This window comes from Camelus ferus, chromosome 3 (assembly GCF_009834535.1).
Source record: "Camelus ferus isolate YT-003-E chromosome 3, BCGSAC_Cfer_1.0, whole genome shotgun sequence".
Taxonomy (NCBI): Eukaryota; Metazoa; Chordata; class Mammalia; order Artiodactyla; family Camelidae; genus Camelus; species Camelus ferus.
In genome coordinates, this window is record NC_045698.1 from 81,855,139 (window position 1) to 81,867,494 (window position 12,356).

At 44.6% G+C, this 12,356-nt stretch overlaps 1 pseudogene; it reads right to left on the reverse strand.

The window, feature by feature from the left end:
• Positions 1-1,360: 1,360 nt before the first annotated feature.
• Positions 1,361-10,771, reverse strand: LOC102508569 (annotated as a pseudogene).
• Positions 10,772-12,356: the final 1,585 nt, after the last annotated feature.

Genomic DNA, 12,356 nt, shown 5'->3' on the forward strand with positions numbered 1-12,356 from the left:
GAGCCCAAAAATGAACCCACAAACTTTTGGTCAACTCATCTTCGACAAAGGAGGCAAGAATATACAATGGAATAAAGACAGTCTCTTCAGCAAATGGTGTTGGGAAAACTGGACAGCAGCATGAAAACAATGAAGCTAGAACACTCCCTTACACCATATACAAAAATCAACTCAAAATGGATTAAAGACTTAAACATAAGACAAGATACAATAAACCTCCTAGAGGAAAACATAGGCAAAACATTATCTGACATACATCTCAAAAACTTTCTCCTAGAAGAAATAAAAGCAAGAATAAACAAATGGGACCTAATGAAACTTACAAGCTTCTGCACAGCAAAGGAAACCAGAAGTAAAACAAGAAGAAAACCTACAGGAATGGGAGAAAATTTTTGCAAGTGAAACCGACAAAGGCTTGATCTCCAGAATATATAAGCAGCTCATACGACTCAATAAGAAAAAAAAAACAACCCAATCCAAAAATGGGCAGAAGACCTAAACAAGCAATTCTCCAAGGAAGATATACAAATGATCAAAAAGCACATGAAAAAAATGCTCAATATCACTAATTATCAGAGAAATGCAAATCAAAACTACAATGAGGTATCACCTCACACCAGTCAGAATGGCCGTCATTCAAAAAGCCACAAATGACAAATGCTGGAGAGGCTGTGGAGAAAGGGGAACCCTCCTACACTGCTGGTGGGAATGCAGTTTGGTGCAGCCACTATGGAAAACAGTGTGGAGATTCCTCAAAAGACTAGGAATAGACTTACCATATGACCCAGGAATCCCACTCCTGGGCTTGTATCCAGAAGGAAATCTACTTCAGGATGACACCTGCACCCCAATGTTCATAGCAGCACTATTTACAATAGCCAAAACATGGAAACAGCCTAAATGTCCATCAACAGGTGACTGGATAAAGAAGAGGTGGTATATTTATACAATGGAATACTACTCAGTCATAAAAACCGACAACATAATGCCATTTGCAGCAACATGGATGCTCCTGGAGAATGTCATTCTAAGTGAAGTAAGCCAGAAAGAGAAAGAAAAATAACATATGAGATTGCTCATATGTGGAATCTAAAAAACAAAAACAAAAACAAACAAACAAACAAAAACAAAGCGTAAATACAGGACAGAAATTGACTCACAGACAGAGAATACAGACTTGTGGTTACCAGGGGTGTGGAGGGTGGAAAGGGATAGACTGGGATTTCAAAATTGTAGAATAGACTACACTGTATAGCACAGGGAAATATACACAAAATGTTATGCTAACTCACAGAGAAAAAAATGTGACAATGAGTGTGTATATGTCCATGTATGACTGAAAAATTGTGCTGAACACTGGAATTTGACACAACATTGTAAAATAATTATAAATCAATAAAAAATGTTAAAAAAAAAAAATATGGGCAAGGATGTGGACAGTCTCCTCCTGAGCTGGTCCCACCTCACAGGATGTCAGCCCGCTTGTCCTGCACACGGCTGCGTGCCTCGGTCTGGGCTTTTAAAGCAGGAGCAGTTGTACCGGTGCTTCTTAAAAGGTGGAATCTTGCAGGCCTTCAGGGCAGTGGCATCCAGCACCAGCACAGGACCCAGGCCAAAGATATCACGGAGTAGCTCGTCGTTTTGTAGGTGATGGTGCAGGCCGGAACCCGGCACGTCCTTGAAGGCGGTGTAGATCCCTAGATCCTGCGCCGGGCCCAGCTGTCCACGTAGAGCACCTTGGGGTAAATAAAGACCTCTAGGCCCCCGGCGAGCTCCAAGGGCAGTGCAATGGTCTCGCTGGCAGCGATCCACAGATTCACACTTTGACTGGACAAGAGCCGGGGCAGCCGCAGCAGCCGCCTGCTCAGGACGTGGCTCATGTGCACTGCTGGGGCGGATGGTAAGGCGCACTGCCCAGGCCTGCAGGGCGGCACAGAGCAGTCTGTGGAGCCACCCACACCACAGAACCGGCTGAAAACACCTTCCAAGCAGGTGAGGCAAGAGACCAAGTCCTGTACACCAGCGGCAGCCCCGTCGTAGCAGCCCACGCCAAGAGCGGAAGCGCAGTGGAGCCAGGCAGCAGGACCAGCCGTGCTGTCACGGAGCACAGAGACCAGCGGGGGCTGCAGGCTGTGGGACAGCTCCTCGCCCTTGGGCCCAGGGCCCAGCTGCACACATAGCAGGCCTAGTATGGCAGCGGCCAGGGCCTGTTCCTCGCCCTTCCCTTTCTTGAGGCATTTTTCCAAGGCATGGGCCAGTGTGAGGCGGCGCTCCAGCAACAGCGGGGAGGAGGTGGGCCTCCAGGGGCCAGGCGCAGGCTCCCCAGAGCACTCCGCCGAATCTCGGCACGCTTGTCTGTGAGGCAGGCCACATACTCCTTCAACGAACTTCTCCTCAAGGTCTTCCTGCTGACCCTGCTCACCCACGGCATCCCCACCAGGGCTTTCCTCTGCTGCGGTGCTAACAAGGCTGGGGCATTCACTGGTGCTGCTTGCGGGCCTCGCAGGAGCCTGAGTCCGCCTGCGCCCTGATCCGGGAACCTGCTCCGCAGCGCTGGCCTCCTCTGCGGGGGGCGGGGCATGTCGGGTATACGGCGGCGGGGGGGTGGGGGGAGGGGTGGGGGAGGGGGAGGGGGTTGGAGAAGGGGGTGGGGCTCCAGACCAGCGCGCCTCCGGCTAGTGCTCTAAGCTGAGACTCGGGCAGACGAGCGCGAGAGCCACACGCCACGCGCCACCGTCTTCACGAGGCGCCCCAACCTGCCCCGACAAAACATTCTAGATCTTCTCACGGAGGAAAGAGACAGCTAAGGTCACTTTACAGATGGATGTTTACAGTAAGCGGTAAGTAGGAGGGGGCCACATTCGTAAAAGCCCGTGTAACAAAGCACATGATGTGACCTCGAGAGCCAGGAAGACTGCTGTGCAGAAACACTCTTTATAAACTGCTGTCAAGATAAAGAGGGAGGGAGGAAGGGTACAGCTCAATGGTAGAGTGTGTGCTTAGCATGCACGAGGTCCTGGGTTCAATCCCCAGTACCTCCATTAAAATAAAGAAATAAACCTAATTACTCCCCCCCAAATAAATGAATACAAATAAAATAATAAAGATAAAGAGGGAGTTAGTTAAGGGGAGAAAGGATGTTCCAGATCAAGTTAGAAGCAGATACAGAATTCTGGGGGCAGGACCCAGTACCGAAAATAGACTGTGGCTGGAGCAGAGGGAACACAGGGAAACGTAGAGCAAGATGTGGCTGGAGAGCCAAAGGACACACAGCAAAAAGCCAGGGAGGGATGCTAATCACATTGTTTTCATCTAAGAGTGAGAAGAAGCCAAATAAAGAGGTGGCTGTTCCCGTAATCCAAACAGGAGAGACGCTGGCATCTTCACAGGTGATGACCAGGTCCCAGATCCCAGATCCCAGATCACACAGACTCCTGCAGGCCATGGTAAGGATTTAATGAATTTTGATTTTGGTTTTGGTTTGGCTTAGTTTTTTTGTTTTGTTTTGTTTTGTTTTGCTAAAGTGCAACTGAAAGCTTGTAAATATAAGAATGAAATGAACTGACTTGTACGGGTGTTCCCACAACAGCAATCCAGTTGCTGGAAGGAGGGGACAAAGGGCAAGAACTGCAAAGGAAGGACGATTGGGCGGTTACTCTCCTGATCTGTATTACAGATGGTCGTTTAGTCATGATGGCAGCAGTGGAGATGAAAACAAGTAAACGCCTTGGCAAGAAGAGAGTTTCAAAGAGCTCTCCTAGGTTTCTGTATTAACAGGACGCTGGTGCATTGCACTGTGATAGGAAACACTGGGAAAGAACCAGCTTTGGGGGTGAAACAAAAGCACAAGAGAGGACACAGCGTAAATGAGGTAGAGTGACATTTCCTTTGCACTTTTCTTTCAGTGGCAAAATGAACAATATTCATGATAATGTCCTGAATATTTCAGGCGTGGAAACTTCCACGTTCTGCATGCTGTATAAACAAAGGAAAGTTACAGGATATGTTGTAGAATCACCCAATGTGTTCCATGGGATGTGGAATTTTAAATGATGGATACTTGACCTGTTTGGAAGAAAGGACGTATTTACGTATTGAAGTGAGCCCCGTGGTCATCACTGTATGACAGCACTCTGTCACATACAGTGGATCCTGGGATCCCAGGGAAAGCTGCTGAAAGATTAAAACCACTGTGACTCATCAGAGAGGATCTCCTGAAACTCCTAATGACCCTAAAAGATGATATCTTTTCTCAGAACAGAAGGCTGGCTTTAATATAGAAACGTCATACACAAGAAGGAAGTTTTTATGTTTGTTACCAATTCTGATGGCCATTCGTGTAGTTCGGTATTTCTCTTCAGTAAAGATTATTGTAAGAAGAGCCCTGGGGCAGATGGAGAATGAATTTGTCTACAACTTTGGGGCTACGGGACAATCAGCCAGCACTAACACCAGGGACCAGCATCTACTCAGAACCCCAGGCTACATCACCTACTCGGATGCTGAGCAGACAACTCTCAAGATGAGAGACACATGGATTTGGGTAAATGCTCTTTCTTGTGGGAGAAGGGAGAAAGCACATCTCTGACACATTCGGCAAACAGAGAGTTAAGTGTTCCAGGCCATCTCTCCTAATGTGTGGGTAGTGAGAGAGTCAGGAGGTCACCATGGATACATCTGGTTGCATCTGCCTGAGTTATTTGTATTGAACAGATTGCTACAGGGTATTTTTTTTCTGGTCTCATTATGTGTGTGTAATGCCAATTAAATAACAGGAATGAAAATTAAAAAGGAAAATATCTGCCCCTGCTGGGTATAATCTCATTAGTGCAAAGTCAAATGATTAGTCCTAAAAAGGGCTCCAAAAGGCAGCAAAGACAGCTTTAAAGTTGCAGGAATTTTTTGCATCACAACTAGAAAATGAACCAGAATTGCTCACTCTGTTGAAGACACCAGCATCATGCCTCTAATAAGACCACATTACGGCTTGAGTACCACTGTGTCTGCACGTAAATGAACAGCATGGAAACTACCATGACACATCCCAAACCTCAAGTCCATAACACAAAATGACCATGTCAGGCACCTTAAGGACAGGTGTCATGTTTCCCTGGGTTGATTGTGAAACTTGATCGGCGCTCACTTTACAGTGCTCAATGACTTACATAATCGTCAAGCATCAGACTTTCTTTCTACTTAACCAAACCAGCCAGCTATAAATTTGCCAGCAGCACTGGGTGTACCTCTCAGAGAAAAATGTGGACTAGAAGGGTCTGTCCAGTTTAAGCCTCAGAGTGCATTTAGAATGAAGGGCCTGAGCAGCTGGGCAGTCCACCAGCAGGCGGCTGGTCTCCAGCTATGCCTCGGGTGGAAGACCAAACTTTCCCTTCCTTCTGAAAGTCTGAGGAATGTCAGATACAGCTGTTTGGAAGCAAGATGATTCCAGAGGAAGACTTGGAATGTCAGGCTATGTACCAACTGGCCAAGCCCAGAGGATTTTCCTCAGAGACACTCGGGCATGTAGCTTCTCTTTCAAAGGGCTCTCACACCTTATCCCCTTTTACCTTCAGTTTGAGAAGCAGAGAAAATAGGAATCATGCCAGTATTTCAGGTGGAGAGAGTGAGGCAGGTACAGACCTCGGCCATACTGATCATCTCTAGTTAATCGCCCCACTGAGCACCCAGTCCAAGGAAGCCAGGCACACATCTGCAAACATTTATCTAGGAAAAACTTCACCTGCGATAAGGCATGGACTCTGTGCCCTCACAGGGTGCTGAGAACATGAATTTGCCCACCCAGGATAGGGAAAATTGGACATCTTCCCAGGCTCTGACCTATGAAAAGTAATCTTCCTGATTGAATAACTTTTAACAAGGATCCAGAGTTAGGCCTCAGGGGGGCCTCTGAATCCCCTGTAATTATTATGCAAAAGTGTGAAGTGTGGGTGTGTGTTTAAATTCACGAGGAAAACTTTCATCAGATTTTCTACCTCCATGAACTGTAAAAGTTTAAGAATCCTAATCTCTAGAGATGAAGTGAGCCCACACTTACTCTGGAGAAGCTGAAAAGAAAGTTGGGACTGTGCCTTAATGTGGAGTTAGGAATAGTGAAGGCAGAAAGCCCTGTGTGAGGCACCAAGAGCCTACTCCTCGGAGCTGGAACATGGTCCACTCTTCAGAGCAACGGTTCACTCTCCAGGGGGCGGTGCTCTGCAAAGAGAAAATCACAGACTTTTAGACGTAGACAGATGTAGGTTTGCCAATATTAACCATGTGATTTTGGCCCAGGTATTTCTCACCTCTGATGTTCAGTTTCCTCCTTCTTAAAGTAAAACAATAAAAATATGAAAATAATCAGTCCCATTGCTCAGCATTGTTTCGAGGATCCAGTGACATAATATAAGTCAAATTCCTGGCAAACAGAAGACCCTCAATAAATGCTGATTTACTTCCTCATCCCCTGTTTGGGAGCCCTGAGAAAGAATAATGAGAACAAAAAGAAGGAAGGAAGGAAGGTAGGTAGGTAGGCGGATTTGAACCTGCCCCCTGGCTTGGAAAAATTATAAGGAATCAAAAGAAGACAGAAATCACATGGCCTGACAAGAGAATAGAGCAAAGACATGGGGATTTCACAGAATGAACCAAGCAGTGAACAGAGCGTCAGATATCCCTGGACCAGCCTCAGCAGATGGGAACCTGGACAGCAGAACTCAAACCCACACCTTGGGATTCCTAGTCCAGCACTCTTCCCTTTATTTCTCCCTCAATCCTGCTCACGTACATTTTTGTTGCTTCCTGTTTGCATTCTGTCCCTCTCTGTTTAATCACAAGACTAAACATGGTTTGCAACAAAATGAGTAGCTGTTAGCTCTAAACAACAAGAGGTAATGCACCTGTACAAAGTAATATCCGTAGCACAAGCCGACTATTAGAGCAAAATGAGCGAGTGAGCGAAGAGGCTGCTGGCACCAGAAGACCATGCCACATGGAGCAGTCAGCGCACAGTGAGTGAAGCACTGCCAGGAGAGGACCCAACGCGGAGAAGGCACAGGCCCAGGACCCCTCCTCCCCACCCCAGCTGCGGTGGCTGGTGGTAATCCAGTACAGTACTCTCCAACATATCCTGCTTTCTGTGACCTGGATTCCCTAGGACAGTTCTGGTTTTAAATCACACAGGATGACACTTCCCTTGAATTCCTTGCCAAAGAAGTGGAAGCTAGAAGATCCTTGACACTGGGCCTCATAGAATTTGAAGGTCAAGAGGCTGAACCTGAGAGACTCAGATGACGATAAAATCTCATCTTGACCAGGAGGAAGAGATGGTACAGAACATCCCCGGGAGCCAGGACTTCGTGGCTTCCAAAGAGGGTAAGCACTGAGATTCGGAACATGTCCCCACACACCGCTGGTGTACATTTATTTTCCTTTGTCCAGATAACTAACACCTACACAATGCAATAATTTAGAAAGCTTAAAAAAAAAGATACAGTTCTCCATTTCCTTCCCGTTTCCATATTCTGGTGATGATTTGTTCTAACCCATGCTTGTTTATATACTTTTATTTCATCTGCACATCTCTTTAAATACTTCTTACTGGAAACAATCAAATTGGCCTATCAGTAACATAATGGATAAGCTGTGTTTTATCATTTAAAAAATGGAGTGTATGTGCACGCACACGCGCGCACACACACACACACACACACACATATATATATCCAGTCAACATCTACTGTCCTAGATTATTCAGAGCAGCAACCACCACCATACACACCCCTAATAGCTAACGTGCCTAGACTTATTAGAAGCAGCATAAGAGTTACATTCTGTCCTAAATGCATATTGATCCCTACCTCTCCCGACTCATACAAATGCATGGATACATGCCTATCCTGGAATTAAAGTGACCTTGAGGTAGCCAGTGTGAGTAACACTGCTTATTTCTCTGGTGACTATCAGAGAATGAAGACAGGAGAAGGATACAGCCTAATAAGGTTTGGATTGGTTGGAGAAGAAGGAGTCTGAAAACACTGGATTCCCCAAGAACTGAGGTGGAGACATGGGGAATGGTGAGCAGGGTCTGAACCCCCAGTTTCCTCCCAGTGAGGGTAAAGCTGACAGAAACCATAAAGCACAGGGAACAGGGTGGAGGACAGGCCTATTGTTTGTCTCCATACGAAAGAATGCAGCCTGGGCACCATGTTTTTTTCCCTTTGCTTAGGCTGCCCAGTCTGGGTGCTCTGACATAGCTGGATATTTTCTTAGTAGGTGAAACTGAGAGAAATCCACCGTTTTAAATTTTGTTTTGTTTTGTTTTCCAGTATAGCACTCAGAAAGTTCCCATTGGATCTATTCTGGTGCCTGACATGGAGAACATTTGGCATGTAATGCTTTCTGATTTGGAAATAAATATTCTAAAGGTAAATGAGTATTTTTTTCCCTTGCACATAGCAGGTGCTAGGGAAATATTGACAGTCCTGGTGGGATGGGAGGTAGCTCTCGTGTCAGGACACTTTGACATCAGTTCGGTTACTCTCTACGTGGAGCCAAAGATGATCCTTTAGACCCTATGTTAGATTTTTCAATAGAAATTCCATACTCAGCAAACCCACAGATTTGCCTCCAACAAGAACATGATTGTGTCACATTTGTGCAGCCAAGTGGTAACAGAGAACAATGAGGTCTCTGTACATAACTGTGAGACGACCCCCGCAGGAAATGCCAAAGCTGCTGGAAGACTTAGACCTCTAATCAACACTTTGAATCCTTCTTGGAAATAGGGAATAAAATATATACAAAGTAAATAAAGGGAAATTTATCCAATGTGTAGCAGAGAGAAGAAGCAGAGGCCTTGGGAATAAGCCTAGGCCTTCATGTAAGGAACCATAATCATTCCACGGCCACTAAAAAATGTTTCAGGGGTACAAAGTTGAGTAGCCACTGATAGACATGACACTTGGTGGTCCGTACATCAGCAAATGACCCGGGTCTGCAATAATGACAGTCACAACCACAAGCACTTTTTGAACACCTGCTCTAAGGCAGGCATACTTGGGGCTATTTCCAACACATGTTAAACATGCACTGGATATACAACTTGAGTTACCACTGACATTTAACTCACAACAGCTTTATGAGGTAGGTTCTTTAAGGCACAGAGAGGTTAAGTAACTTGGCCAGGATCACACAGCTAGTCATTGTCTGAGCCAAGATTCAAAGCCAATCCTGAAGTCTGTTTCCAGAGGTATGCTTTTATCTACTTACTTTCTTATTTGGGGGTCATTTAGTAATACCAAACTTGCATTTCGACCCTATCTAGCATCCTGTTTATTCCTCTAAAGCAATCTTTTCAGAGAATGAACTGTGAGTAACTTTACAATAACTGCTTTAAAAAAAAAAAAAAAGTCCTGTTTATTCTTCCCAGGAGCACCATCTTCTAGAAGAGGAACACTGGAAATAACCATACATCAGATACCTGAAGCAATCAGGGTGAAGAATGTAACACTACTAAACAATCTCAAGGTGGGTTAGTACTCAGACATTTAATGTTTCATTACCAGAAACTTCAGTCTCTATATAACCTTCCCTGGAACAAATATGAACATTTCTTCCCCTGGAAGTATAATGTATTATGTTTAACATGTATTGAACATAGCCCCATTTGATCCTACATTTCTTTCACCTGCAACAATGAGTTTGAAATATAAAATGCATGTGCTCACTGGGGAACTGCAGAAAATTAATTCCCAGCAAATTTTGTCAATGACTGTCACTCACTTTCTCCCTTAAAGGATTGTTCTGTTGTTGCACAGACACATCATTAAGCATTGCTGCGAAAGGGGATAGAGAACGCATTCCTATTTTGCAGGGCTCGAGTCTAAAGGGAAATCAGATCTTGCTTAGTGTTGTCATAGCTGCATAATTGCCCTTAAAATCCAGCTGTGAGTCGTGTTCCTACACGTAGTTACATGTGACCCAAGTCTTTTCTGAGCTGAGTACATGAATACCCTCTCCTCTGGCTCATTTGTGTGACAGCTGCTCACAGGCGCTGCCACTGTTCCCACTTCAGTTCCCTGGCTTCAGCAGTCAGCACTCTTTAGTTAGACTAAATCACTCCTAGGTATATTCTCCCTGAGGGCAGGAAACCCGTCACTTACCTTATGTATCTCATATGTTGTTATGCAAATACTATGCATTCAATAACTAATGACGGAGTAAACTGCTTAACTATACCAACAATGGGTCAATAATCTATCATTTATTCTTAGGATTTCATGACAATGCTGCCAATCTGTTTTATGCTTCGATGCATCCCTATGTTTTTCTTGTTCAGTGGTTTTTTGCTAAACATAAGACAGGAGGCACAGAGTGCTTCATTTCAGCCTGTCATGTGACTGTTGCTTAAAAATATGACCCAGGAGCAAATGAGAGAAGACAGTCATCTGATTCTATAAATTTTTTTTATAAAGACTCCCGTGAGTTCTCTGACCCAGTTTTTCCAGCTTTGGCCCTCAAGATGTGAGTTCAGCTCCCATTCAAGTCAAACTCTCCCAGACTGCCCAGGCAAGAACCCCAAATCACAAGGGAACTAAATTCTCAGCATTGACTGACAGTCTGGCTACCAACCTGAGGAAATAAGCTCTGACTGCAGAGGTTTCAAAGTCCCCAAGAGAGAGTCTGTGAGGCAGACGGGACACTGTAGGAGGGAAGGGCAGTCATAGCGGAAGGGCACTTGGCACACAAGGAACAGATGGCCCTGGACACTCTCCATCTTCGCTATTTGTTCAAGCAAACGCAGAGAATTCTGTGGTCTCATCAGTAAACCCAGAGCTTCTGAACATCACAAAGGGTACATTAAACTCTTCAGCTGTTTCATTAAAAATAATGGATTGCACTCAATAACAGGACCCAGGAAATGGCAGGGATTTTGATTTAATCTAAAAGCACTGTTGTCACGGCTCTTGCCCAGTTATTAATTGATTATTTACAAACAAAGCCCAGCATTACCCTCATTATCCCAAACACCTATTACATGGTAACTACAAACTCAAACACAAATTTAGTCAGTAAAATCTGTAAATATACAAAATATACACTTAGAGAGTGGAGTCTCCAAAATTTTATTCTGAAACTCTAAACATCACATTCATCTTCTGGGAGACGGGATTTCATATATCCAATAAATGACCAGAGAAGCATTCTTTACCTTTCCCAGAATTCAGGATGAAATGAAAGCAAAAGAAAATACTGACCGTAAACTTTGTTTCAAGCCCTATTTCACCCAACAAAAGTACCAGGAAATACAAAGGAACACAGTTTGATATCATGCCATCACCAGTTTTGGTATCAGGCAAGCTTCAAAACATCCATCTGGACATCACAAAATACTGGCCAACAGTATGCACACCATTTGGAGGGTCTGGGACAAATGTATCTGCTGTAATGGATAGTCATATGATCTGAGAGCCTCCTGTGCTCGTGTCTGTAGCAAGATAGGGAAAACCACCTGAGATGGGAACTCCATCTGAGTCTGGCCTCTGAAGGGCAGATCCGTAGAGAAACACTGATCCCATTTTGTCGCCTGGAGTGGCAGTAACTCACCTAACAATACTGCCAGCAAGAGGAAAGTGTATCAGTTAATTACAAGGCTGGCTTCTGAACCTAAGGGGACTCTTAATAGACAGAACTAATTAAAATCAATACCCATATGGTAATTGTGAGAAGAGAAGGCTCAAGATAAATTTTGAAATGGAGAAGAATGAACAGTGTCATTTCTTTGTGCCAACCTTGCTCTCCAGCTCACCAGCTCACCAGCAAATGTGTACCAACAGGTAGTCTTTCTGGGGAGGCCGAAGCACGTGGTAGGAAAGAAAGTACACACAGGAAGCTCACCTAAGGATTTCCTGAGCCTCTGGGCAGTGTGGTCAGAAGTGGTCAGAGACACTGCATTTGTAAAGATGGGGTCATGCTAACTGGAAGTGTTCTGATGATCTAAGGAGGAAATTTTGACTTTGGGGAAATTTCATTTCTCTGGGCCGTTTTTTCCTCATCTATAAAATGAGAGGGGAAAAACAGATAGTTTGTGATTCTGGAATACCATATTGCAAAGATGCAGATGGGAGACTAGAATATATGTTCAAAGTCATGGATGCAAAAAATGGCCATCCCTTTTTAAAGACTAAAGTCTTTTATTCTGAGTCTCCTTGAAAGCAGTGGAAGTAAGTCACATTGTGTTCTTCATTAATAGATCCCCTGCTTCATACTAATGTGTGACTTTACAGAAAAATGTAGAGTGGGTTTTTGTTTTCAAAAATATCTTTTGCAACATGATAAATGGAAGCTTAAAATCATGTCCC